Source organism: Canis aureus, chromosome 24 (genome assembly GCF_053574225.1).
Source record: "Canis aureus isolate CA01 chromosome 24, VMU_Caureus_v.1.0, whole genome shotgun sequence".
NCBI classification, from domain to species: Eukaryota; Metazoa; Chordata; class Mammalia; order Carnivora; family Canidae; genus Canis; species Canis aureus.
In genome coordinates, this window is record NC_135634.1 from 38,484,167 (window position 1) to 38,510,912 (window position 26,746).

The 26,746-nt window shown below is 45.6% G+C and overlaps 1 protein-coding gene and 1 non-coding gene across 9 annotated transcripts in view; both read left to right on the plus strand.

The window, feature by feature from the left end:
- The first annotated feature begins 3,786 nt into the window (after positions 1 to 3,786).
- On the plus strand, positions 3,787 to 3,893 carry LOC144296650 (U6 spliceosomal RNA). The gene has a single exon (XR_013363665.1). It is a non-coding gene; the product is annotated as a U6 spliceosomal RNA (small nuclear RNA).
- Positions 3,894 to 11,439: 7,546 nt separating this feature from the next.
- FBXO25 (F-box protein 25) overlaps positions 11,440 to 26,746 on the plus strand; it is a 60,880-nt gene continuing 45,573 nt past the window's right edge. Inside the window, exon 1 of one of the 8 annotated variants that reach the window (XM_077868973.1) lies at positions 11,440 to 11,587. The gene's annotated coding sequence lies outside the window, so the exon portion shown is untranslated. Of the gene's footprint in view, positions 11,588 to 20,019; positions 20,134 to 20,820; positions 21,031 to 26,746 lie in introns of those variants that run through there. The other 7 variants (XM_077868969.1, XM_077868971.1, XM_077868968.1 and 4 more) reach the window with 7 other exon arrangements.

The window sequence follows — 26,746 nt, forward strand, 5'->3', positions numbered from 1 at the left end:
AGTTCTGGTTCTCTCTAACTGGATGTGAAGTGTTGGAAAATCGCTTGAGCCACATGGTCCAGTCTTGACAGTGAATGAACCATGAGGAGGAACCACCTCTGGAGGTCCTTTCAGAGCTTTCCTGCCATGCGTGGCCCAGTGGAGAGGGCAAGCCCAGGATTAAGCTATTCAAGAAGCAAATTATGCCCAGCTCGCAGAGTCAGCTACCCTCAGCTGGCTCCTGTGAATTACCTGTGCTTCCTCACTGAGACTTCCTCAGCCACCTGTCCTCTTGGCCTGAGACCACCAACAGGCTGAGGGAGACCCCCTCCATCTGCTCCGTGGCCCCAGTACCTTTCCTTGGCTCTGGCTTCTGGAGGGATCTTCTCTACAGCCTGCCCACCTGCTGCAGGCTGCTCCATTCAGACCCTGGTTGGGAATGTCTGCAGGAATTAGATGCTTCAGGAGGTCCCTCCACCTTTGAGCCCAAAGCTCAGACTCTGCTTCAGACTCTGCTTTCCCGAATCTGGTCCCCAAGGTAAACCTGCACAGAGAATAGTTTCCATATGTAGAGCACAGTTTATCAGAGGCCAGACAGACTGAATCAAAACAGGCTTTTCTGGGGGCACTTGGATGGCTGAGTTGGTGTCACTTAGACAGAGCTCCCAAACCAGGGCTTAATACCCAACCTAATTCCAGTTTCAACCTCTCCCAGAGCTGTGGCCTTAATCTGTCAGTCGGGAAATGTTTCTTTCCATCTGTTGCCCAGGTCCCCTCACCACCCCAAGGAGAGATGAGGTCAGGCGGGTGGCCAGACCCCCAGGGAACCACCTTTTCCTCTTGCTCTTAGGTCCTCCCGTTCTGTAACCACCTCCTCCTGCCTGCCTGGAGGCAGTGGGGAAGGGGCTGCTGCCCAGATCCAGAATCACTGAATAAAGCCAAGGGAGGTCTTCAAATTCACCTGATCCAATGCTGTTATTTCACAACAGAAATGCAGATTCTTGGCTGAAGAATCACCCCCATAGAACCACAACTAAACAAAGTCAGGCATTGTAGGGCGAGAATGTACGTGTCCCCAGGGTGGAACATGAGCCACTGGAGCTTGCTGGAAAGAAAGCCAGCACCCCTTCCCGCCAGACGGACAGTGTTCTCTCTGGGCGCCACACATCCTGCCCTATTCTGCAAGGTCAGTTACTTAATTAAGATGGTTTATGATGTCAATCTTCCTGCATCACCTTTTCCCCTGTTGCAGATCGACAGATAAAAGTTTTCATTGTTTTGAGATAGCTTTCTGCTCTCCCATCTTCCTCTCCCCCCTTTTATTTCTTCTGTCCTCTTCTTTAAGAGCCTCACGGGCCCGCACCCTTTCCCTAGGGTCTCCGTAGCCATCCGTCCTTGCCCCCACGGCCACTCTGCCACTCTGCCGGCGTCCAGGGCAATGCCCCAGGTCTGTCCAGCGTCAAGGACTGCGCTTCCCAGCATGTTATCCCGGTGCCTCCAGCTTCTCTGGTGGCAGACACGTCGGTGATTCTCCTCCCCTCATGCGTGAGCCAGAGCAGCTGCTTCCTCAGTCCTGTTCTGCAGCCCCCCCAGGCATCTGCTCCCCTGCCCTTGGCATTGTCTGCATCTGATTTTGTTTACTGATCCTCACTCTGATTTTGTTTACTGATGCTGTTCCTTTTAATGATTTATTTCTTTGCCTTTTTTGTAATTTCGAAATGAAAACAATTTTTTTTAGAGATACAGGAAAAGTACAAAGAATCTTTACAAAACACGGTCATATTCTCATAACCCAGATTTACATAAATATCTCGTCAGATGTGTTTCTAGGCTTTTTAAAAGAAAAGGAATAGGGGCCCAAGGCTGGTACAACTGGTGGAGTGTGAGACTCCATCTCAGAGATGTGAGTTTGAGCAATTACGTTGGGGGTAGAGTTTACTTAAAAAATTAAAACAAAAACAAAAACAAAAACAAGCAGCCCCTGGGTGGCTCAGTCAGTTGAGCGCCTGGCTCTTGGTTTCAGCTCAGGTTGTGATCTCCGGGTCGTGGGATTGAGCCTAGAATCAGGCTCTGTGGTCAGTGCAGAATCTGCTTGAGATTCTCTCTCCCTCTGTCCCTCCCCCTACTTGTACATGTGCTCTCTCGCAAATAAATAAAATCTTTTTGGATCCCTGGGTGGCTCAGCGGTTTAGCGCCTGCCTTTGGCCCAGGGCATGATCCTGGAGTCCTGGGATCAAGTCCCACATCAGGGTCCCTCTCTCTCCCCCTGTGTCTCTCATAAATAAATAAATAAATAAATAAATAAATAAATAAATAAATAAAATCTTTAAAATAAATAAATAAATAAAATATTTTAAAAAATAAAGATTTATTTTTATTATTATTTATTATTATTTTTTTATTTATTTATGATAGTCACATAGAGAGAGAGAGAGAGGCAGAGACATAGGCAGAGGGAGAAGCAGGCTCCATGCACCGGGAGCCCGACATGGGATTTGATCCCGGGTCTCCAGGATCGCGCCCTGGGCCAAAGGCAGGCGCCAAACCGCTGTGCCACCCAGGGATCCCTTTTTTTTATTTTTTAAAAGATTTTATTTGTTTATTCATGAGAGACACAGAGAGAGGCAGAGACATAGGCAGAGGGAGAAGCAGGCTCCCTGTGGGGGGACCTGATGTGGGACTCGATCCCAGGACCCTGGGATCACAACCTGAGCCAAAGGCAGACGCCCAACCACTGAGCCACCTGGGCATCCCTAAATAAAATCTTTAAACAACATCAACATAAAGTCTCATCCTTATTCACATGGTGGTAACTGGTTTGGTATGTTTTCTTTCTATATTTTTACTCCTTTTTAAAAAATGTTAGGTACTTCCATGTATCCATTATATAAAATTGCATTTTGAAGGTGTTACTTTCAGGACAGGGCACCATGCTATGTGTATTATTCTGCTTTTCCTCTTTCACACGATGTTAACCATTTAAAAAGTCCTATGTTGCCTATCTTTTGTCCTACCAGTTTTTGGTTGGTCACATTTAGGCTTTTATTCATTTTCTATGTAACCAAGAGTCTTGTTTAATGGGATTTCTGAATATGGAACTCCACTCTCTTACCTTCTATATGGAATGTGCCCAGTTTCCCCACGGACTTGGGACACCACCTCCGTGGGATCACCAAATTCCCAAATACATCACATGCCATATGTGACTCTACCTGTATAATGTGTTTGCTTTCTCTTAAATTAATTTTTTTTTATTCAGGAAAAGTTTTAGCTATTATTTCTTCATAAACTTTTTAAAACCTTATATTACAGAACATTTTAAACATACCAGAGTCAGTGACCTCCTGTGTGCATACTGCCCAGTTTCAAGGATTATAGGTTCATGCCTTCCTCCTGGTTTCCACCACCCCCCCCCATTCTTCTGTTGCAAATTCCAGGTATAATATCATTCCAGACATTTCTTAAGCTGCTTTTCCACACATATTCTTCCGTATATGCTGTAGAACCATATATGCTTTGGAACTTAGAACCTAGGTTCCCCATGTATTTCAATGGAATTTGGATTTAATTTTCATTGAATATATATATTTTGGAGAATTCACATAAAATACTGAATCTTCCTTATCCATGCAATTGACATTTCTCACCATTTACTTAATGTTTCTTTTATATCTTTCAATAAGTGACAGTTTTCTATAGGAACTTCATGACCTCCATGAAGTGAGATTTTGCTGTAGTGACAAACGAATGACACATTTCCAATCGCATTTCCCATCTGGTCTTTGCACTTGTAAAGAAAATACTATGGTGCTCGCTTCGGCAGCACATATACTAAAATTGGAATGATACAGAGAGGATTAGCATGGCCCCAGCGCAAGGATGACATGCAAATTCATGAAGCTTTCCATATTTTTGGTTTGAGTGGGAAGAAGGGGCATGGATTCATCCAGATGTCTCAGTCTCTGACCTGTTCCAAATCCCTGCCCCTCACATTATCACTCTGCATTTTCTTTTCCCTTAAAAAAAATACTTTGAACTTTGTGCATTGCTCTTGATCTCTGCAATCTTTTTTTTTTTTAAATATTCTTGGGAGAGAGGTAATTTATTTTTTATTTTTTTATGATAGTCACAGAGAGAGAGAGAGAGAGAGAGAGAGAGAGAGGTAGAGACACAAGTAGAGGGAGAAGCAGGCCCCATGCACCGGGAGCCTGACGTGGGATTCGATCCCCGGTCTCCAGGATCACGCCCTGGGCCAAAGGCAGGCGCCAAACCTCTGTGCCACCCAGGGATCCCCTGATCTCTGCAATCTTGCTGAACTTTTACTAATCTCAGTAGTGTATGCATAAATTGTCTTGGATTTTCTATGTGGACAATGGCATCGTCTGCAGGAACATGAGAGTCTGTTCTACCTTCTTCCCTACAGTGCTTGCTGTTCTTGCTTTTTGGCTGAGAAGAGTAGTATTAAACGGCAGCCTGGTTTTGTTCCTGTCACGGTTGGTTGTGTAGGCTCTCCCTCTGCCTCGTGTCTTTTTCCTGCCTGATGGTTTGAGGTGTTTCCAGGGCCTTCACTTAGCCCCAGGCTGATTTCTACCTGCTTAGTATTGATCTTTGAAGGAGGCACTACTGAAGCCTTAAGCCTTAAGACCAGTGGGAGGGAGCAGGACAGCAGAACCAGCCGCAGAAAGGCCACCAAGTTCAGGGGGGCTGTGGCAACCTCCCTTCCCCTAGCCACTTGCTGTTGGGCAAACTCTCAGTTGAAATGTTGGATTCACCTTAGTTGTACCTCCCACCGTGGAGATGGCGATGGCCCTGCCTGCTTCCTGTTGGAGGGCCCATCAGCCTGGATACCCACCTGGCCCCACCACTGGGACAGAACTTGTCTCTGGGGCAAAGATGAGCCTTCTCTCAGATTGGGTGGGGTGGCCCGAGCGAACTGATGTTTGGGTTTGCCCTCAAACCTCATCTCTGGTGTGTCACGGGTCCTCAAGTAATCTACGTCTTTCCCTTTCATTCCTGATCTTGCTCTTGGGCCTGCTGTGTCCTGGAAAAGCCAAGGAGGGGAAGGCGGCCCTGGGGTTTGGAAACCTTGGGCACTCTTACTTCATGAGCACCTTCCCATCCCTAAACCTGTCACCAAGCATTTCTGGGTATGAGAAAGCCTCTGATTCACATGACTGCAAAATTCAACTGAACGTACAATTGTATGAGAAGTCCCCAGGAGTCTGCTTTTTCCCACTGTCACCTTAGGACATTTAAACAATTAATAGTTCACTGGTAGAGAAATAAGCCACTGTATAAGCAGTAAGTTTCTCAGTTAGAAAACAAGCCATTAGAGGAAAAATATTTTTAAAAGAGAAGAAATAGTGGGTGAGCCGAGTTTTCTTTCTCAGCTGGTCGATGAATGGCTATATGGCAACCCAGCAGTAGGCTACGATTTTCAAATAAGACCTAGGATTCAAGAAAATGCAGTCCTCAATTTAGTACTATTAAGGGTCATCAAAAAAAGTCTTTGAACAATAGAAAAGTTTCATTAACTCCTGTGTGGTTGGAAATCACTGATCAAGAAAGAGAAAGAATAAAAACTCTAATTAAAAACGTCACTGTTGGTGGGAATGTGAACTGGTGCAGCCACTCTGGAAAACTGTGTGGAGGTTCCTCAAACAGTTAAAAATATACCTGCCCTACGACCCAGCAATTGCACTGTTGGGGATTTACCCCAAAGATACAAATGCAATGAAACTCCGGGACACCTGCACCCCGATGTTTCTAGCAGCAATGGCCACTATAGCCAAACTGTGGAAGGAGCCTCGGTGTCCAACGAAAGATGAATGGATAAAGAAGATGTGGTTTATGTATACAATGGAATATTACTCAGCTATTAGAAATGACAAATACCCACCATTTGCTTCAACGTGGATGGAACTGGAGGGTATTATGCTGAGTGAAGTAAGTCAGTCGGAGAAGGACAAACATTATATGTTCTCATTCATTTGGGGAATATAAATAATAGTGAAAGGGAAAATAAGGGAAGGGAGAAGAAATGTGTGGGAAATATCAGAAAGGGAGACAGAACGTAAAGACTGCTAACTCTGGGAAACGAACTAGGGGTGGTAGAAGGGGAGGAGGGCGGGGGGTGGGAGTGAATGGGTGACGGGCACTGGGTATTATTCTGTATGTTAGTAAATTGAACACCAATAAAAAAAAATGTGAAAAAAAAAAAAAAAAACGTCAATTAGGAATTAAGTTACATTAGTCAGGTGAATTTATAGGTACTGTGTAAGTGCTAATGGAAACGGGAAGAACCTTTATAAAGCACATTAGGTGGTAAAACTTGAGTAGGGTGGGGTTGGGAAAACATCCCAACAAAATTGTTGTGTCTTCTAGTTGGAACATGGGAGTAATTGATGTGCCCCTCTCAGTACCTTAACTGTCAATAACAGTAGAGGTAACAATAAAAACCAGTGGGCATCAATAGGACTTGGAGACCAAGCTGGCTGATCCTAAAGCTGTAGATGACAGTGCTTGGCTAGAGCCAAGATGGGGAAGGAAGAGGCAATAGCAAAACTCTGGAGGCTGGGCTGTTCCTGTGGTGGATGTGCCCTAATGTGCCTAAAATGTGCCCTAGCTTCATGGATGAGGGAGATGTAGGTTTTAAGATTGGCCTCCCCTTGTTTGGATTTCATAGTTCCAAGTAACTTGATAATAACTTGGTTTTCCATGTAACTGCTTTAGGAAGAACATGCACCGTTCATGCTGATATAGGTACATCAGTCTGCATGGTAAAAGTTATCCAACTTACTACAGAATAATAAACTGGCTGGTTTATAATGTGAAAAAAAAAAAAAAAAGACCTAGGATTCAGTCTCTGCTCGTGTTATCTACTGGTTGTTCCTATAAGCTCTGGCTTCCAGAGGGCAGCTCTCCAGTAAGAGCTGAGATGGTTATCATTCCAGTAGTCACAGTTGACTTATTCATTAAAGTGCTAATTGCCACACATCCAAGATTCTGGATCCTGCTTGACCTTCAACGTTTTGTTCCCGTGGGAATCTCCTCAGACTGTTCCAAGAAAGTGGAGACAGTGTTGGGAGTTCCTTGCTCCTATCTCAAAGGCCCCGGTGACCTGCTTGGGGTATGGGGAGTGGGCACCATGGCTCCCTGTCTCCTCCCAGAGGTGGGTGATTTAGTGCTTTTATTTCAGGGTCAGCAAACTTAGTAATGTTTCTCTCTCTAGAAACAGATTGTTTGCTCCTGACAACTTGTTATTACTGTTGAAATGGACCTCAACTTAGGGTCGAATATCCCTGTGGTGGTACCTGATGGTCACTGGGTGTGAGGAGTAAGGACCCCATGCCCGGTCCATGTGCACCACATGTGGTATGGACAGACTCAGCACAAGGATTGAGCCCACCCCCTCAGGATAATCCGTTGCTCAGCCTCTACTCACTTTGTGTTTCTATTTTCTTCTTCAAAGGTTTAAATGACATTTATATAAACCACACCGACACATTTTTTCAAAACCAGTTTCCCTCCTTCCCTATCCCAGAAAGTTGTAGTTCCTGGCAGAGATCCTTGGGTGACATTCGTGCTGTGGTATCAGCATGAACATGGCTGACAATGGTGGTGAGAAGAATGAGAAGTGTGAGGTTCAGGGGTTCATGCACCTGCTCACCATGCCCTGCTTTACATCTGAGGACAAGTGACATCAGCACACACAACTGAAGTAGGGAGGTACCACTGTTATCCTTGTTTTACAATGGAGGAAGCCGCGGTCCACCTGGTCACAGAACCGACCTAGGGGTTGTGACTTGAACGCTTGCTCTTGTCACCACCACACCCTGGGTGATGGCTGCTGATGGGAAGTCAGAAGCTGTTGGGTTGATCTTGCCATCCAATGAGGCTCAGTGGTCAGACATCAGTTTGGTGGCACGCTCACTGTATAGTGCACCTCCTGCTGCCCATCATCTGCTATTAATCTCCAGATGGTCAAACCTTCGTTCAACGGGTGACCTATTCTTCCAGTCACTTGTTCAACAGATATTTGCAGAGCACCTGCTAAGAGTAGGTTCTAAGACTTTGAAGCTCCAGCGGGAACAGAACAGAAGCATATGCCCTTGGAGAAGGTATAGCCCACCTCGGACACGTGCTATGGGACAGTGACCTTGTCCCATGTCTAATAACTAAAAGGTTATAAGTAAGATAACCACTAAAAGGGAAGAGTCTGTGGGAAGCCTGCTCCAGGCTGTGACGTTGTATGGCATTCTTGTGTATCTCAATGCCTGTATTTATTTTGGGAGCTGTGTGGCACCAACAGGAAACATACACTTATAGATATTGAGTAAACTGTGCAGGGCGCAGGGTGGGTGCCCCATGGAGCTGGGAGCACGGAATTGGCAGCTGATGTGAGGATCTGGGACAGCCCTGCCTCAATGGAAGGTGTCAGACCCGTCACAGCAATGTTCTCTGCCCTCCTCCCTACTCTGGGTCGTGGGCAGGACCATTGCTGTCATGAAGATCAGTAACCCATCTGTGCTTGGGGGAATAGGGCCCCAGAGATTTCCAATGCCTCATGCCCAGAAACAGTGATATGTTAGGTTATATGGGGGAGGAAAAGCAAGATATTTGGGCTGCCAGTCAGCTGACTGTGAGGTGGGACATTAGCCTGGGTTATCCATGTGGGCCTCACATAATTACAGGGTCCTTTCAAGCCGAAGGTAGGAGAGAGCCAGGACCCCAGGATCATGACCTGAGCCGAAGGCAGACACTCAACCACTGAGCCACACAGGTGTCCCTCCTTATTAAGCTTTCTTTAGAGAGATCAGATGTGTAGCAAAGACTCATTGCCATTCCCTTCGGCAAAATATGCCATGTAATTGCCCAGATGGGCGTGTGGTCTTCTATCTTAACCTGGACGGAGTGAATACGAGAAGTTCCATTCAGCTCTCTCTCTTTCTCATCTTCTTGGGAGAACAGAGCACAGAAGGAATGTCAAAGCCACAAGTTATATTACCTAGGACCCACCTCTGGAAGATGGAAGACCACAGACAACTCTTGTGTGCAACATTCCTGGCATGGCCCGGCCATAGGGTTTTATTTTTTTTTCTTATTTTTGCACATTTCTTAACCAAAATGCTGTCTGAAATACTATCATTTTCCTCCTGGCACAGTGGGAAGTACTCTGGAAGTTGACAATGGGTTGAGCGTACAGGGATAATTTAATAGTTTGCTTCAGAGACTGTGTTCGTGGTGAGCCCGGCAGCATTTGCTGGAGAAGTCCTCTTGTTTGGTGTCAGAAACCAACACGGTTAATAGGTGTCAAGCAAATGTTTCCCATGCACACAGCAGTGTTTACAGAGTAGAGCCAGTAGCGTTTTGAGTTTGTTCCTCCTGTGTACACATTTTGGCGCCCACCCCGGGCCAAGTTCCAGAATGTGGTAACATCTGAGTCAATGAAGCTTTGCTCCACCAACATTCATGGCTTAATCACTCTGTGCCCGATTCTCTTTTATGTCTCCTGCAGAAGGTCAAGTACGGGAGTACTTGTCTGTCTTCATGGAGTCTCCAGTTCAGACCACAGAGGTGGTCCTAGGCCCCGCTGGACCCGGGAACGCTGCCCTGTGTGAAGGCTCCCTCAGAGGTCACCCTGTTGCCCAGCAGCGACATCCCAGCTGCATGCTGTCTGTTGTCCATCTGGATGTGGTCTTTGGGAAAATGTGTTTTCAGGTCCTCTGCCCATATTTTTTTTCAAGTTTTTTTTTTAATTTTAAAAATTTTTTATTTATTTACGATAGTCACACACACAGAGAGAGAGAGAGGCAGAGACACGGGCAGAGGGAGAAGCAGGCTCCATGCACCGGGAGCCCGATGTGGGATTCGATCCTGGGTCTCCAGGATCACGCCTTGGGCCAAAGACAGGCGCTAAACCACTGCGCCACCAAGGGATCCCAAGTTTTTTGTTTTAAGATTTTAGTTATTCATGAGAGACATTGAGAGAGGCAGAGACACAGGCAGAAGGAGAAGCAGGGGGAGAAGCAGGCTCCATGTATGGCGCCCGAAGTGGGACTTGATCCTGGGTCTCCAGGATCAGCCCTGGGCTGAAGGCGGCGCTAAACCGCTGAGCCACCCAGGCTGCCCCCTCTGCCCATTTTTTATTCAGACTGACTTCTTTACATTTGAGTTGTGCAAGTTCTTCATATATTTTGGTTCTTTCTTTAAATGATTTTTTTTTTTGTATTTTGGTTCTTAACATCTTATCAGATAAGTGATTTACAGTTTTTTTCTGTTCAATAAATTGCCTTTATTTTATTGATGTTTCCTTTGCTGAGCAGGAGCTTTGTAGTTTGCTGTAGTCCCACTGGTTGATTTTGGCTTTCTGCCTATGGTTTCCTCTAGGGGGTTTATGGTTTCAGGTCTCATGTTCATATTTTTAATCCATTGAGTTAATTTTTGTGTGTGGTATAAGGTAATGCTCCAGTGCCCCTATTTATTAGAGAGACTGTCCTTTCTCCATTTTATACTCCTGGCTTATCTTAAACTAATCGACCATAGATGTGTGGACTTTTTTCTGGGATATCTACTGTTCTGTTGATCTACATGTCATGATCTAGGTGTCTACATCTACAGACACGTAGATCACAAAACTGTAGTTTTGTGATACAGTTGAAGTCAGGGGGCATGATGCCTCCAGCTGTGTTTCTCTTCCTCAAGATTGCTTTGGCAAACCAATATTTAATGTTCTACAGTTATATAAAAGAAGTAAGGAGAATGTTGTCTCAGTCCATTCGGGCTGCTATAAAATCATGCCACAGACTAAGTGGCTTCTAAACAACAGAAATTTATTTCTTTTAGTTTCAGAAGTTGAGCAGCCCAAGATCAAAATACCAGCATGGGGAGGTGAGGACCCTCTTCCTGGTTCACAGCAGCACCTTCTCACTGTGTTCTCACCTGGTAGAAGGGAACAAGGGAGCTCCCTGCAGCCTATTCTATTAATTTGTTTTTAAAGATTTTATTTAGTTATTAGAGAGAGAGCGAGAGCACAGTAGGCAGAGTGGCAGGTGGAGGGAGAGGGAGAAGCAGATTCCCCACTGAGCAGGGAGCCCGATGTGGGGCTCCATCCCAGGACCCTGGGATCATGACCTGAGTTGAAAGTAGATGCTTCACTGACTGAGCCACCCAGGGGCCCTTGGAGCCTATTTTATAGTGCAGTAATTGCATTCACGAGAGCTCCACCCTCATGACTTCACACCTTCCAAAGGCCCCACCTACTAGCCTCATTATATTGGGCGTTAGGATCTCAACATAGGAATTTGAGGAGACACGGATATTCACATTATATTCATGTCAAACTTAAGTACATAAGCAACAAAGTCTGTAAATCTCTTCATTTATCAACACTCGTGGTATGTTCTTTCAGTTATATTGTGACATCAATAGAATCTTTTGGCCTGGAATGACAACAGGTATATTTAACATTGTTTGCATTGGAAATGTGTTTCATTCATTTGCTTGCTCATTCATTTATTTAACAAGTATCTGTTAGATGTCCACTCCTTATCAGGCACAGCCTAGGAGCTTGGGATACATCTGTGAACAAGAGGCCAACATTTCTCTGGTAAAGCTTACATGTTAGGGGTAATTAATAAGTAGAACATACAGTAAATTAAATGGTACAAAAATAGGGCAGTGTGAGGGGGTTTCTGGGTATTTGGGGGAGGTTGTAATTTTAACTAAAATATTGAGGGTAAGTCTAATGAGGAGGTGATATTTGAGCAAAGATTTGGTAAGGTGAGGAAGCCATTATTTATAAATGTGTGATACTTGGAAGTTAAAGCACCCTCCAGCTGGGAATTACCTGTTCTCCTACCAACTTGTCCACTCAGTTGCAGTTTTTGCAAGACACAACACAGTGTAGACACTGTCTACAGGCCAATTTTCTTTCCAGCCCAGGATAATAAAAGGTAAAGCAAGAGGTGACTTGACTTGTAATAGCATGAATGACAGTAAACCTTTGTCTCTTTCTTTCAGAGTTTGATAGCTCTAGACACGTGGTAGCACAATTGTCCTTCAGGCAGAGAAGAGTCATCTGTGCAAAATGTTTTTTCCTTAAGATTCTTCTTTAAAATACATGCCATTTTCCATGGACCCATGAGGTTGGCTGACTCATAATGCAAGCAGAATATTTTCTGTCAGTGTGATTTTTCTCCTGGTGGGGAAATACAATATCTAGAAATAGTAATCTTCCTGACTTGCACTTATTTACTTCCTTGTATGTGGCTTTGCACTACTTGGATTGAACATCCATATTGCCTTAAAAAGAATGTAGAATTGAAAAGCAGAACAAAGCATAAATGTCTGACTTCTGCTGTAGCCAGTCTACATGAGTCAGTGTAATCAACACACAGAAATGAAGCTAATGTCTTTATACTGTGATGCATCATTTGCACCACTTGACTGAGTCACTCAAGCAGAGTGGCCATACTGACCCTTTGGGACTTCCATGAGTATCTGTCTACATGGTACCCATGGGTCCTAGAGCAGAAAGACCTCACCTATGCCTAAATCTCATCAAGGTCAACGAATGACTCACCTGTGACCTTCCAATTACCATGCCCTGGACATGTGGAAGTACCTCCTCCAATAAGAGTGGCCAAAGCATTTTACAACCTCGTGGGTAATAGTAATTTAGAAGAAAAATACCCCCCCATCCCCAGGCTTGAGTGGGATAGATAATACCCATCTGGAGTTTAGTTGAAGACATTTGATTTTGGTTCTGAAATTTCTCTGCCTTCTAGTTCTCACAGGAAAGTTGATAGTTAATTCTATTAGATTCATGCAGAAACATTCACATTTTAATTGTCTTTTATTTTCTTAAAAGGAGGACTTTAGAAGGCTTTAATCTGTTCTAAGTGCTCTACACAGTTCCCTCCTAGAAGTTTAAACTTTTGTAGGTTTTTTTTTTTTTATAGATTTTATTTATTTACTCATGAGAGACAGAGAGAGAGAGAGGCAGAGACATAGGCAGAGGGAGAAGCAGGCTCCCTGAGGGAAGCCTAATGTGGGATTCGATCCCAGGACCCCAGGATCATGACCTGAGCCAAAGGCAAATGCTCAACCGTTGAGCCACGCAGGTGCCCCACCTCTACCTCTGCATGCATGGATTACAACATTGCTGCCAGCTTTCTGTGCCTTCTTTTCTCAAATTTCCTAAACATGAATTAATAGGATTTAATTTGCCAGAATGCTGAAAGTGTCTCATAGCTAAACTTCTAATAGCTAAGTAGATTAACTCATTTCCATATGGCCAGAGGGAATCCTTCACCCATTAACTGATAAAGGAACACCCCAAAACAGTAACTATCATCATTAGTATTCTCCTTATCCCAGAGGAATGCACTTAATCACATATTAGGACAAGGGTCTCCTGGTTATTTGACAACTGGACAAACAGGTTATAACCAATGCACATGTGTGTATTGTTGCTTGTATTTAGCTCTGTAGCTGCATTTACTACATTCTCTTTACTTCTTCATGTGGATCTGAGATCCTGCCCTTTTACCACAGCCTTCAAGACCCCCATGAGTGTTTCTCATAGGGCAGCTTTTCTATTTATATATATTTTTCAGTTTTTGTTTATTTGGAAATATCTCAGCCTCTCCATCTTTGAAGAGTAATCTGGTTGGGAATAGATTTCTTGGTTAACACTCTTACTTTCAGCACTTTGAATATGTGCTCTCACTGCTTCCTGGCCTCTATGGTTTCTGATGAGAAATCAGCTGTTAGTCTCCTATCTTTTGTACGGCTTTTCTCTTGCTGCTTTTAAGAGTCTCTGGTTTTGGCTTTTGACAGTTTAATCATTATGTGTGTCTAAGGATGACTATCTTTTGAATTTATCCCACTTGGGGATAAAACTTGCATATTGAGATTCTTGGATATGTAGATTAATGTTTTCCATCAAATTTGGGAAATTTAGGGGATGCCTAAATTTGGGTGGTTTAGTTGGGTAAGCATCTGCCTTTGGCTTAGATCATGATCCCATGGTCCTGGGATTGAGCCCCGCATCAGACTCCTTGCTCAGTGGGGAATCTGCTTCCCCCTCTCACTCCCCCTGCTTTCTCTTTCTCTCTCTCTTATTGTCTCTCTCAAATAAACAAATAAAATCTTTGAAAAAAAACTGGGAAATTTAGACTTCTCAAATATTATTATTTTTTCAAATATTCTCTCTTTTTTTTTTCTTCCTTCTTCTTTCCTATTATGCATATATTGGTACACTTCATGATGTCTCACAGGTCCCTGAGACTTTGTTCACTGTTCTTCTCTCTCTCACTCTTTTTTGCAGCCAGGAGTAGGCACATGATTGATATACAAGTAGAAATGTTGTGTGGGACTTTCAGAAAATTGTTTTAGGAGTATCCATATATGCCTTTCTTCTTTCCTTCTTTCTTCCTCTTACCTAGAATGTAGATATAATGGCTGGAGCTCCAGTAACTACCTTGGACATGAGTTAACCTTAAGGACGGAGACCATCTAAGGACATTCGGGTGGCTCAGTGGTTGAGTGTCTGCCTTTGGTTAAGGGCATGATCCCAAGGTCCTTGGATTGAGGCCGGCATTGGGTTCCCCACAGGGAGCCTGCTTCTCCCTATACCTGTCTCTGCCTCTCTCTCTGTGTCTCTCATGAATAAATAAATAAAATCTTAAGAAAAAAAAAAAAAAAAGGATGGAGACCATCCTCGTCAGGAGTGCTCAGCTCCTCTGCTGACAGATGACCTCCCATCCCTCATAGCTTCTTGCTGGGCCACCAGTGCCCTTGCTGTTCTGCTTGTGTAATTCCCCTTAATAGACTTTGCTCATCCATTAGGGCTGCACCTTTCTGCTCCTCCTGGGAGGATATAGTCAGTCAACCCCCATAAAGCAGAAGGACAGAGTGATGATGGCAAGAGACCAGGGTGACCTAAAGTGACTGGAAGTCTGGAGCTGTTGGGGATCCAGCCCAGTGAGTGCCCAGACATGCTGTTGTTAAAGGCTGCAGGCACCTTAGCCATTACACTGAATACATGTTGGTCTAGCATTTGGACATAGGGAGAAACACCTAGAGATTTCAGGTTTGGATGACAGCAGACACAGAAACCCATCTCTTGTGTTGGGGAAAGAAAGCCGTGTTTGTGGTAGGAGGCTTGATTTCAGTGTGGGTTCTGTTCCCCCCACACCTGCATGGGAGTCATGGAGACGTGGGCCTTATCTACAAGGACGGGTTAGGTTCCCTAGTCAAGATGTCTCTCCATTCTAAGGATCTATTTATTGTTAGTTTATTTCATTATTCAGATCTGATGTAATGCAACACAGAAACACCAGCACATGCGGCCTTGGAGATCATCTCAGGTGACATGCTAACATCAGCACCATATTTGAAGGGATTCTAAAGACTGGACCCATTGCAGTGTTTCAGCAATGGTTGCATTGTGTAGATCAAGTAGTTCCAGCTATAATTGGTGCCAGTTTGTTACATTTCTCTCTCCCCTCTCCACAGTTAGATTTGCAGGGCTCTAGCAATGTAGAATCCTTGCCTTCAGAGAGCTTGCAGTCTTGATGAAAAACTGAGATTTTTTTTTTTTTTTTTTAGGTCAGAGGTAGGGCTGCCTTGGGATTTAAATAACTGAGGAGTTACAAGATATTCTGGTTGTCTAGTGAATGGAAAGGAGCACAAATATGCAGAGGCCTGGGGAAGGTGCTTCTAATCTAGCAGTTACTAGATTAGAAGAGCCAGAAGTCAATTCTGGATCCACTTCCACCTACTGTAGGGTCCTGGCAATATGCTTAGCTTCCTGGAATCCTCGGGGATCTCATCTTCAAGACATAATAGGGCTGACCTTCCAGGTTATTTTGAGCGTAAGTCAAGCAGAGCATTTGGCGCAGAGCCTGGTGTGTGGTGAGTGCTAAGTGAATGTTACTCACTAATATTGTCATTATCAGTGTTGTTGCTACATAAAGACACGGGAGTTGACCCACGTCTTAAAAAACAGGGTCATGTGGACAGGCCAAGTACAACGTGGGACCCCATGCACATGCTCCCTTCAAGTTGTGGATAAAGTTTCAAGTTACTGGAGCTGGGAGATACTTAGAAATCTATCATCCCTATTTCTAGGTTGGAGTATCTGCTCTCCAGGATTTACCATTAGAGGGAAGTGAGTATGTCTCTAAGAGATGTTACAAAAATGTCACCCTGTGGGATTCTGTACTCAGTTATGAAACAATGCTTCTTATCTCTCACTTGCCAAAGTGAATTTTAGTATCTTCTTTGGACTCTGCTGGGTTACAAAGATTTCTTTGTACCTATGACTCCCTATAAACATTACTACCCATTTATGCAACTGCTTTGCCCCTTTCTTGTGTTTTTTTTTTTAAAAGATTTTATTTATTTATTTATTTATGAGAGACACAGAGAGAAAGGCAGAGACATAGGCAGAGGGAGAAGTAGGCTCCATGCAGGGAGCCCGATGTGGGTCTCAATCCCCAGACAGCCAAAAGTAGACGCTCAACCACTGAGCCATCCAGCCGTCCCTCTTGTGTTCTTTTGAATTGTGATTTAAATCTTGGATTGTCCTTTAACAGTTCTGAAGTATACTTCCTTATTCACAGAGCACACGCTTCTAGATGTCAACGAAGGTTTCTACATTTTCTGCATTTCTCACAACTCTTAATATGATTCTGGGTATGGGTAAGCACTGAACACAGTTGTTGGTTTGATTTTTTTTTTTTTGAATTCAATACGTTGCATACAATTTGACTAGGAATATGTCAGAGAAAAAATATGTTCCCAAAGTAAAAAATACATACTGGCCTATTGAGGTGTAACACAGAGTGAAATGGGAAATCAGATTTAACACGTTCAGATTCTTGCCCCAAACAACAGTTAACATTTCCATAGTCCCAGAAATTTGCCTCTGTCCCTTCCCTTTGCCCCAGAAGCCACTACTGACAGGATTTCTATCACCACATGTTAATTTTGTCTATTCTAGAATTTCACATGAACAAATCCTATGAATCCTACAGTACATAGTTTTTGGTGTCTGCATTCTTTTCACTAAGACAATATTCATGATTATCATCTGTGTTGTTACATGCAACAGTATTTAAAAAATTTTTTTAAAAATTTATTTACCCATGAGAGACACAGAGAAAGAGAGGCAGAGACACAGGCAGAGGGAGAAGCAGGCTCCATGCAGGGAGCCCAACGTGGGACTCGATCACGCTCTGGGCTGCCCCCATGTAGCAGTATTATATGTATTTTAATACAAGGGAGTAGTACTCCATTACTCAAATGTGCCACAGTTTGTTAATTTTGTTAATATACTTTTTTGGGGATAGATCTCTATGTTGTTCTCCTAACGACTGCTATGAGTGCAGTGCTACTACTCTGTGTGCTTTTTGTGAACATGTTTGAATTAGCTTTGATAAATACCTAGAGGTGGAATACGTGGGGCCATATGTATTAATGTAAATATGTCTATAAGCAGGATTCTAGGTAGCCTGGCATTTTACATGTAGACTGGCTCACTGTCTAAAACATGCAGGAAAAATAGAAGGAAATAAAGTTCACTGGATGCATGGATACAAAACTTAATATATTTAATATTCCTGATAGCCTGAGAGGTAGATTGTGGTAACTGCACTTCCAGGCGAGAAACCAAGCCCAAAGGTTGTAATTGCCCAAGGTTGCCTGTCTAGGCATCTAGATGATGGTCCCAAGTCTGTTGAACTCCCACGTTTGTGTTCTAGCTCCAGAATCGTGCCCACTTGGGCAGTGGGGTCAGCCTGGCTGTGGCATCATACTAGGCTGAACATACAGGTTTTTGAAGCTGAATGAGAGTTTGTGGGGTTGCAAACAGGTTACTACCTGGATCAAACCTGTTTGAAGGTATGTTTTGTTTGTCAAGTACAGAGCTTCAGAAGCTGGTGGATGAGACACCTCTGGGTGGCTCTGTTGTCTTCATGTTGTCTTCATGTCTTCATCCATTCTGATGTCTCACACTTACCATGTGCTCCTGCCTCCAGCTTAGTTTACAATCCCAAAATTTCATTCTAATCCCTACTTGAAATATAAAGAGACTTGGCACTAAGACAAAACAAATAAGCAAACAAAAAGATGGGCTGAGCCTGAGTCTTGCCTCAGCCCATGTGACTTTCCAGTGCCTTCCTGGAGGCCTCTCTGTCAGAGGGGCTTGTTTCTGCCCCTGAATTCCCTTCTCATTTTGTACCTCCTTGTACTCCTCATCACGCTGTTTTCTCACTGCGTATTTGCCGTCCTCTATCTGCATTAACTTGTGAGCTCCTGACAACTGGAGATTTCAAGTGTGTATTCAGAGCATCTCCTGGTGTTTAGCATGTAGCCTGCATGACACAGACTCTGGGGACACTGTACATTACCCTGCCAGCTCTATATCAAGTCAATTGGGCTTTCTTTTGGTGATGCAGCTTGGTTTTTGTTACTTTGGCCTTATTGCTGTGTGGAAAGCTGAATTAGTCTTCACATGTTGCATAGAAATTCCACTACATAGAAGTGTTGCAGAGAGGGTGTGATGAAGAAAGACCATTCCCTGAGCTCTGAGGGATTACATCACGCTCGTGCCAAGAGGCTCAGGGATGTTTACCCTGTTCTGTGCAGCGGCTGGGGAGGTCAGGGAGATGGCTGTGTACTGCACTTCAGGAAGCAAAGGGGGCGGCCTGTGCTGGCCATCACCCCGGGCCCCCAGGGAGGCATGGAGGCACCCACACTACCTGTGACCAGTGACTGCCTGGCTTCCTGCTAGGAGAGACACTATCCTAGGGGAGGGACTGCAATCAACTTCAGTGTTCCCACAGCCTGGGATATTATCAGAATTGGGTTATTTTAAAGCAAACAAAGAAATGTGAGGTTTCCCTTCATCTTGAATGGATTTGTTAGATGGACTGAGTGCCTGTCCAATTTTGGATAAGTAGGCACCTTCTCCCAGGTCACTTTCCCCACACTGAGCACCCTCCTGCATATGCTCCTCCACAAACCCCAGGCATACCTGAACTTCATAGGAGCAATCCTCCTTGACAGCTTTTACTAGGTGGACTACGGTTACTTTGTCTCCTCTCAATCCACCAGTGGAATTCCTTCAGGAGTTAAGTGGATGTTGGCAAATTAGGCTAAATTTAATACTCTTCTTATGGCCCCCATAATGGTGCAGTGGGTGGCAATATCTACCAAAATTTCATATGCAGTTATCCCTACACAGCAATTCCAATTATAGTAATTTACTAGCAAATACACCACTACAATTTTTAAAATAAACAGAAAAACCATACATAGTTATTCATTGGGCATTATTTCTTTTGGCAAAATATTGTAAAGAACTTAAATGCCCATCCATGGAGAGTATTTTTAAAGGCTATGATATAGCCACCTAATGGAATCATCTGCAGCTGTGAAAGGGAGTGGGGGAAGGAGGATGGCAGTTCTTAAATTGGGGATGTAAGCAATATTGCTGTCTTGCATCCATAATCACACATACATTATTTTAAAAGTATGTGGTCAAAGAATGCTATTATAACAAGCACATTAGAAATAATTTAATTTTTTTAAAACTTATTTTGGCTTTTTTGGCATTTTTTATTGGAGTTCGATTTGCCAATATATAACACGTAGTGCTCATCCTATCAAGTGCTCCCCTCAGTGCCCATCACCCAGTCACCCCATCCCCCTGCCCACCTCCCCTTCCACTACCCCTTGTTCGTTTCTCAGAGTTAGGAGTCTCTCATGTCCTGTCACCCTCACTGATATTTCCCACTCATTTAGAAATAATTTTAATAATATTTTTCCAAATGCAAATACCTACTATATGCTCCCTGCAATGTGTTCCAAATATACTTCATAAAGAAAAATACTAAGATCAAATACTTATACATTGCTCACTAGGCACTAGGCATGGTTTCATTTATTTATTTTTTATCTATTTTTAAAAGATTTTTATTTATTCATGAGAGACACAGAAATGCAGAGAGGCAGGCTGAAGGAGAAGCAGGTCTCTGTGGGGAGCCTGATCTGGGACTTGATCAGGGACTGGGACAGGATCCGAGAATCCCAGCCTGAGCTGAAGGCAGACACTCAACCACTGAGCCACCCAAGGGCCCTCAGGTATGGTTTTAGATATTTTTGCATCTGCCCGCATTGGATTCTTAAAAACCCCCGTTTCACTTATGCGGAAGAGGAGGCGGAGGCTGCGTCAGGCCTCCCTTCCTTCCCGCAGCATCTCAGCATCCCCCCCCCCCCCCCCCCCCCGCAAGCTGGCCTGCAGCCCCGAGCTCGGCCACCTGACCCGCTGATCCCCCTCTCCCCTTCCCGACCGCTGACACCCTCCTTCTCAGTCCCTGATGGAAGAAGCGCGCACGTGCGAGCTGATCCGCAGGTGTTTCCCGGCTTCTGGGACTGAACGATCGGATCCTCTAAGCTGTAGATAACCGGAAAATGCTCGCTCCCTAAGGTTAAGGACTAAGATAACGGGGCGCACGGAACTGCACACGGGGGCACATGTTCACTGCCTTCCCGAGGCTCGGGTTGTTTCGGGGAGCAGCGAGGGGGCTGGAGCACACTGCGATCCGCGGCCCCGAGCGGTGACACCCGCAGCGGCCGCCGCAGGCACGTAGGCAGGAGGCGGCCCCCCCCCCCCCCGCCAGGACACCGCCCCGCAGCACTCCTGCGCGTTCCGAGCCCCCCCCCCCCCGCCGCAGCCGCATCCACTGGGCACGCGCAGGAAGGAGGCGGCGCGGAGTCCACTGCGCATGTGCACGCCTCGGCCTCGGGGAGCCGGGTAGCAACACGGCCACGCGGAGCCGCACCTGCCAATCAGCGCGGCCCGGGGCGGGGCTTCGGGTCTGCGCTCCCCGGTAGGCGGCGGGCGACTTCCGGCAATAAACCTCCGCTCGGCGGTCAGGTGGGGACCCAGGGCGTCCGCGCTCCCGGGCGGGGACTGAGGCAGCGCGCGCTCCAGGTGGGGACGGACCCCTCTCCCCCACCCAGCCCTCCCCGCGCCAGGTAGGGTCGGGGGCCCTGGGCACGCCGGGGGGCGGAGGCGCTGCTCAGCCGCCCTCGCCGCCTGCCCTCGGCCGCCGCCCACTCCCGCGCGCCCGCGACCCCCGCCCCTGGCCTCCCGCGCCGCGGGCGCTTCCTCGGGGTCTGCGCGGCCCCCGACGTTGCCCGGCGCCTCCCGCCTGCGCGCCCGCGGCCCCAGGCCCTTCCTCCCGGGGACACCTGCCGCCTCCGCCCTGCGGTCCGCGCCCCACCTGTCCCCCAGCACCCCCGTCCCGGTCCTCGGCCGCGCCCCACCTGCCCCCCAGCACCCCCGTCCTGGTCCTCGTCCGCGCCCCACATGCCCCCCAGCACCCCCGTCCTGGTCCTCGTCCGCGCCCCACCTGCCCCCGGCACCCCCGTCCCCGGTCCTCGGCCGCGCCCCACCTGCCCCCCAGCACCCCCGTCCTGGTCCTCGTCCGCGCCCCACCTGCCCCCGGCACCCCCGTCCCCGGTCCTCGGCCGCGCCCCACCTGCCCCCGGCACCCCCGTCCCCGGTCCTCGTCCGCGCCCCACCTGCCCCCGGCACCCCCGTCCCCGGTCCTTGGCCGCGCCCCACCTGCCCCCCAGCACCCCCGTCCCGGTCCTCGTCCGCGCCCCACCTGCCCCCGGCACCCCCGTCCCCGGTCCTCGGCCGCGCCCCACCTGCCCCCCAGCACCCCCGTCCCGGTCCTCGTCCGCGCCCCACGTGCGCCCCAGCACCCCCGTCCCCGGTCCTCGTCCGCGCCCCACCTGCCCCCTGGCACCCCCGACCTCAGTCCGCGCCCCACCTGCCCCCCGGCACCCCCGACCCCGGTCCTCGTCCGCGTCCCACGTGCCCCCCGGCACCCCCGTCCCCGGTCCGCGCCCCACCTGCCCCCCGGCACCCCCGTCCTGGTCCTCGTCGGCGCCCCACCCGCCCCCCAGCACCCCCGTCCCGGTCCTCGTCCACGCCCCACCTGCTCCCCAGCCCCCTGTCCCCCGTCCTAGTCTGCCCCACCTGCCCCCCCCCCCCTCCCGGCCCCCGCCCGTGCTTCACCTGCCCTGCCCTGCCCTCCTGTCATTGTCCACGGCTCCAGCATCCTCCCCGCACCTGGTCCTCTGTCCCCAGCCCTTGTGCATGGTTTCAGCATCCCCCCAAACCTGTCCCTCGGTCCCCAGTCTTTGTCCAAAGTTCCAGTATCCCCCCAAAATCTGCCCCTCGATCTCCAGTTCTCGTCCACAGCTCCAGCATCCTCCTCAAACCTGGCTCTGGGTCCCCAGGCCTTCTCCAAGGCTCAGCATCTTCACTGAGGCTGCTTCCCTGAGCTGGCAGCTGATGCCTAGGCTGTACATCCTTCTCTTCATCATCTATTCGCTTTCACCCTTCGTTACAGGGTTCCACTACTCTCAGTGGGCCTATTCAAACTCATTTTGAAAACTCAGGCATCTAAAGAATCCTTACTTTTCTCTGTGAAGTCCTCTTTTCTTGCCTCTTCCAAATCTGTATTCTCCAGCCCTAACCATAAGACACATTTTCTCATTTTCTCATAAGAATTCATGCTCCTCAAATGGCATTTTCCCCTCTTTATTTCCTGGTCTCTGTTTCTCTGAAGCATCTGTGACCACCTCTCAGAATTTGCAGAAAGTTCCATTTCTGATGATCAGCCATCAGTTCACTGCCTCTTGACATTTTCTGGTGATCAAGTTCCTCTGCACTTACAAACCATATTCACATTAGACCCTAAGTTATTTGGAAATCTTGTAAGGATAAGAAAGCAGTAAAAGATCAGATGCTTATGAAATTGGGGACCAGTCTTTCTTATCACAGAACGATAAAAGTTTTCTCAATTTATGTTGAAACATAAGCAAGAAGAGGAAAAGACAGTGGTTTGCCAGCTATTTTTGCTGAACACCAAACTGCCTTACTATTATCTACATTGTCACTTCTTGTGTGGGTGGGTATATGGTGCACAGCATTAACTTGAACTCTGCGCTTAAAGCTGTTATTGTCTGGAAGGAACCAATATAGGTACTACTTGCGTTTCCTGTCCTCTTACTTAAACAGCAAAATACATGAAGCCTTTTAAAATTTATTAGAGTGTGTTTCTTGGGATGTTTTCCTTAGCGTTTTTATGTTTAGATTCGTCATTACTTTAGACTACATCTGGTGACTTAATGTAACAAGGTAACACTTAAAAAAAACAAAAAACAAAAAAAAACCCCTCACAACTTTATGACCCGTTCTTTTCACAGGGTGCTCATGAATTGCTATTGTTAAAAGTATAGTGACAGAGCAGGGGCCCTGGACTGACCATCCAGAAATGGGATTCCCAGCTCCGCCACACCCTGTGCATCAGTTTCTTTTATAAAATGGAGAATTAAGGCTGTGAAAGGGGGATGGTGACATTTTCTGTCTTTCAGGGCAGTGTGGGGCTGAGATAGGACAGGTACCATGTGTGATACATATGTGCAGGATCATCAGCTAAGAAATGCATCTTGTTGAGGGAAGACATTTCTTGGTTCTGCATCTCTCCTGTTGTGAGTCCCTTTGGCTTGGGGAAGTCCCGTATTTCTGCAGGATTCCACCCCAATCTCCTGCCACAAGAAGAGATTAAGGGAAGATTTGTAAGAGTTTAGCCCCATGTGCTCTCTGACATCAGTTAGCATGAAGTGTGGGTAAAATTGCCAACCATACCAGCTATTTCTCAACTGAGTAGCCACCCTCTGAGTAGTTGGTCTTACGTGCTTGATTTTCAGGAGTCAGTTTATGTTTTAAAATATTTTATTTACTTCAGGCAGAGAGAGAGAGAATATGGGGTGGGGTGGGTGGCAGAGGGAGAAACAGACTTCCCTGCTGAGCAGGGAGCCAGACGTGGGGTTCCATCCCAGGTCCCTGAGATCCTGACCTGAGGTGAAAGCAGATGAGTAATGGACTGAGCCACCCAGGTGCCCCTGCTTTTATTTTTGTGTTTGAAGTTTTTCAAAACAAATGTGATTTTAAAGTTCATAAAGTTATAGCAACTCAGGTCTTTTAGCAGGGCAGATAAATACATTTCCATAAAAAGTGATGGGTTGTTTGTTATTCCGAAAGTGTAGTAATATTTCCAATCTGCAAATTTAGATGTCTCAGGTCGGGAGTATTTTTGAAAATTTGATACCAGGCCTTTCAGATTACGCCGTGTCTTGTTTTTCTTTTCTTCTTGTGTTTTCCTGATGGCTTTTTCTTACTGTTTATAGTAACTCTTCTAGAGTCTGCCTTCGTTTGTGACCTGTATAGGATTGATTATACTTTAAAATAAAGCTCCATTGTGATCCAAAGAGCATATGTCATGTCTGTGGAATCCACATGCTAAAACAAAATGAATCTTCTCCTCTGTGTTGAAGATAAAAACTCTTGAAAATGGGCTTTTAAGTTTCCCTGGTCCATGGGGCTGCACTTCATTCCTGCCACTCCATATAAATACAAACCAAGCACCTGAAATGTCAGGCTAACCATGTTCAGTTCTCACAGAAGGAGTTGCAAAAGAGTTGGTTATCTTACTCAAAACAGCAAGCTGATTCTTAACTTCACAGTGAAAACTACTTAAATGTTACAGGAGTAGCTTGTGGGGCCTGAATAGAACTGTATTAAGTGGTGAGTGGGCATAGTGCTTACCTAGACAGGCCAATGTTTGTGCATCTTCATGTGTTAAGACAAGTTTGTTAGCTGAGGAGTTGGCAGGAGGTTTCTGTCGCCTGAAGACTTGTGCTTTCTGCCTCCCGTTCACCCCACAATCCCTGGCAGGTTATTCTCAAAATAGCACTGCTCATATCACTGTGTTGCCCCAAAACATAATTATTTGGAGAATAAAGTCTAAGCGGCCTTGATACTGAAGTTTTCTGTGATCTGGCTTCTGGTCACCTTTCCAACCTACCTGCCAACCTTCCCAAAGATTTCTCTATTTCAGCCAACCAATTCTGTTCATTCTCAAAGGTGTCACATGTATTCCCAGTTTTGTATGTTTTTTTTTTTTACCCACCATTTCTATGATTGGTATTTTTTCCCCTTGTCTTTCCATGTAATTGAGATCTAACCGTGCTTTAAGGCCAAGGTGATGCCCTGGTTTTTCCTCAGAGGTCCCAAATGATTTGCTTTTTACTGAATTTCTTTTTTTTTTTTCTTTCTGAATTTCTTTTAGTTATTCTCTTTACCACTCATTCAGTACATACATAATATATTTTTGTTTTAGATATATTTACATATATTATTTGTGTGAATTTTCTCATTTGCTGTTATCTTTATTTTATTTTTTCAAATTTTTATTTAAAGATTTAAAAAAAATTATTTATTCATGAGACACAGAGAGAGGCAGAGACATAGAGGGAGAAGCAGACTCCTTGGAAGGAGACCAATGTGAGACTCAATCCCAGACCCCAGGATCATGCCCTGAACTGAAGGCAGATATTCAACCCCTGAGTCACCAGGAGTCCCATCAAATTTGTATTTAAATTGTAGTTAACATACAGTATAATACTGGTTTCAGGAGTAGAATTTAGTGATTCATCACTTGCACATAATGCTCAGTGCTCATTACAGGTGCCCTCCCTCATGCCCATCACCCATCTGCTCCCCCCCCCACCCCCAACTCAGCAATTGCACTACTGGTATTTACCCAAAGGATACAAAAATACAGATTTGAAGGGGTTTGTGCTTCCTGATATTTCTAGCACTATTATCAATAGTAGCCAAATTACAGAAACAGCCCAAATGTCCATCCACTGATGAATGGATAAAGAAGATGTGGCTGTTGTCTATTTAGTTCTTCGACTAGATAGTACACCTTTAGGGAGGGATTACATAGCATAATAACACATCTGGCTTGTGTTTAACTTTGTCGTTGGAGTAATCTATATTTGGTGTGTTTAGCAGTATTCTGAATAGTTGCCACTTTTTTTAAATATAAGTTTTTCTGAATCCACCATATATGATACCGAGAGGTACTTTGGCAGCCATCAGCAGTGGTCCTCACAGACATTTTTCTCTCGTATATGTTTTATGAGACTACCCTGTGAGCAGCATCTGCTCTATCCTGGTATGCACTTGCCTTCTTTGGGAGGAGTGGATGCTATGGGAGACAGTTTTATTAGATACCTATGCATTGACCAGATGGGGTTGTAGCTTCTGCATTTTAGGGTGATTGGTAATTTGAAACAAGTCTGTAAGATGATACTTATAAAAACAGTGCTGAGATTTAAATAATGATTTTTAAGGATCTTCTAAAATAATTTGAATGAATGAATATGTGGCTGTTAAAGATGTGGTCTTATTGGGAATCCAAGTGTAGCAGGGTTTAGAGATCCTCTTGGTTTATGGGAAGATGAGTTCATCATATATTTTACTTTAAGGAAATGAGCACTTAGAGTTGGCCCAGAAATACTGTTGAAGACTTAGAATTTCCTTCTAACTTGTCTGTTTTAGGGCAGTATAAATGTCTACCTAATAGCCTATTTTTTGTTAGTTATAATTAATATAGTTGGGAGATTATATTTGAAAACTTCTGTCTCTCAAGTACTCTGTTAGAAATACTCCACATTAGAGAAATACTCCAAGTCTACTTTGGATGTGAGATTAATATAACACATTACTCTATTGAAACTATTTTTGGTTGAGTTATCCTCTACCTTTTTGTGACTAAATCAACTATATACTGTTTCAATTCTTACTGTACTAGCTTGTTGATAG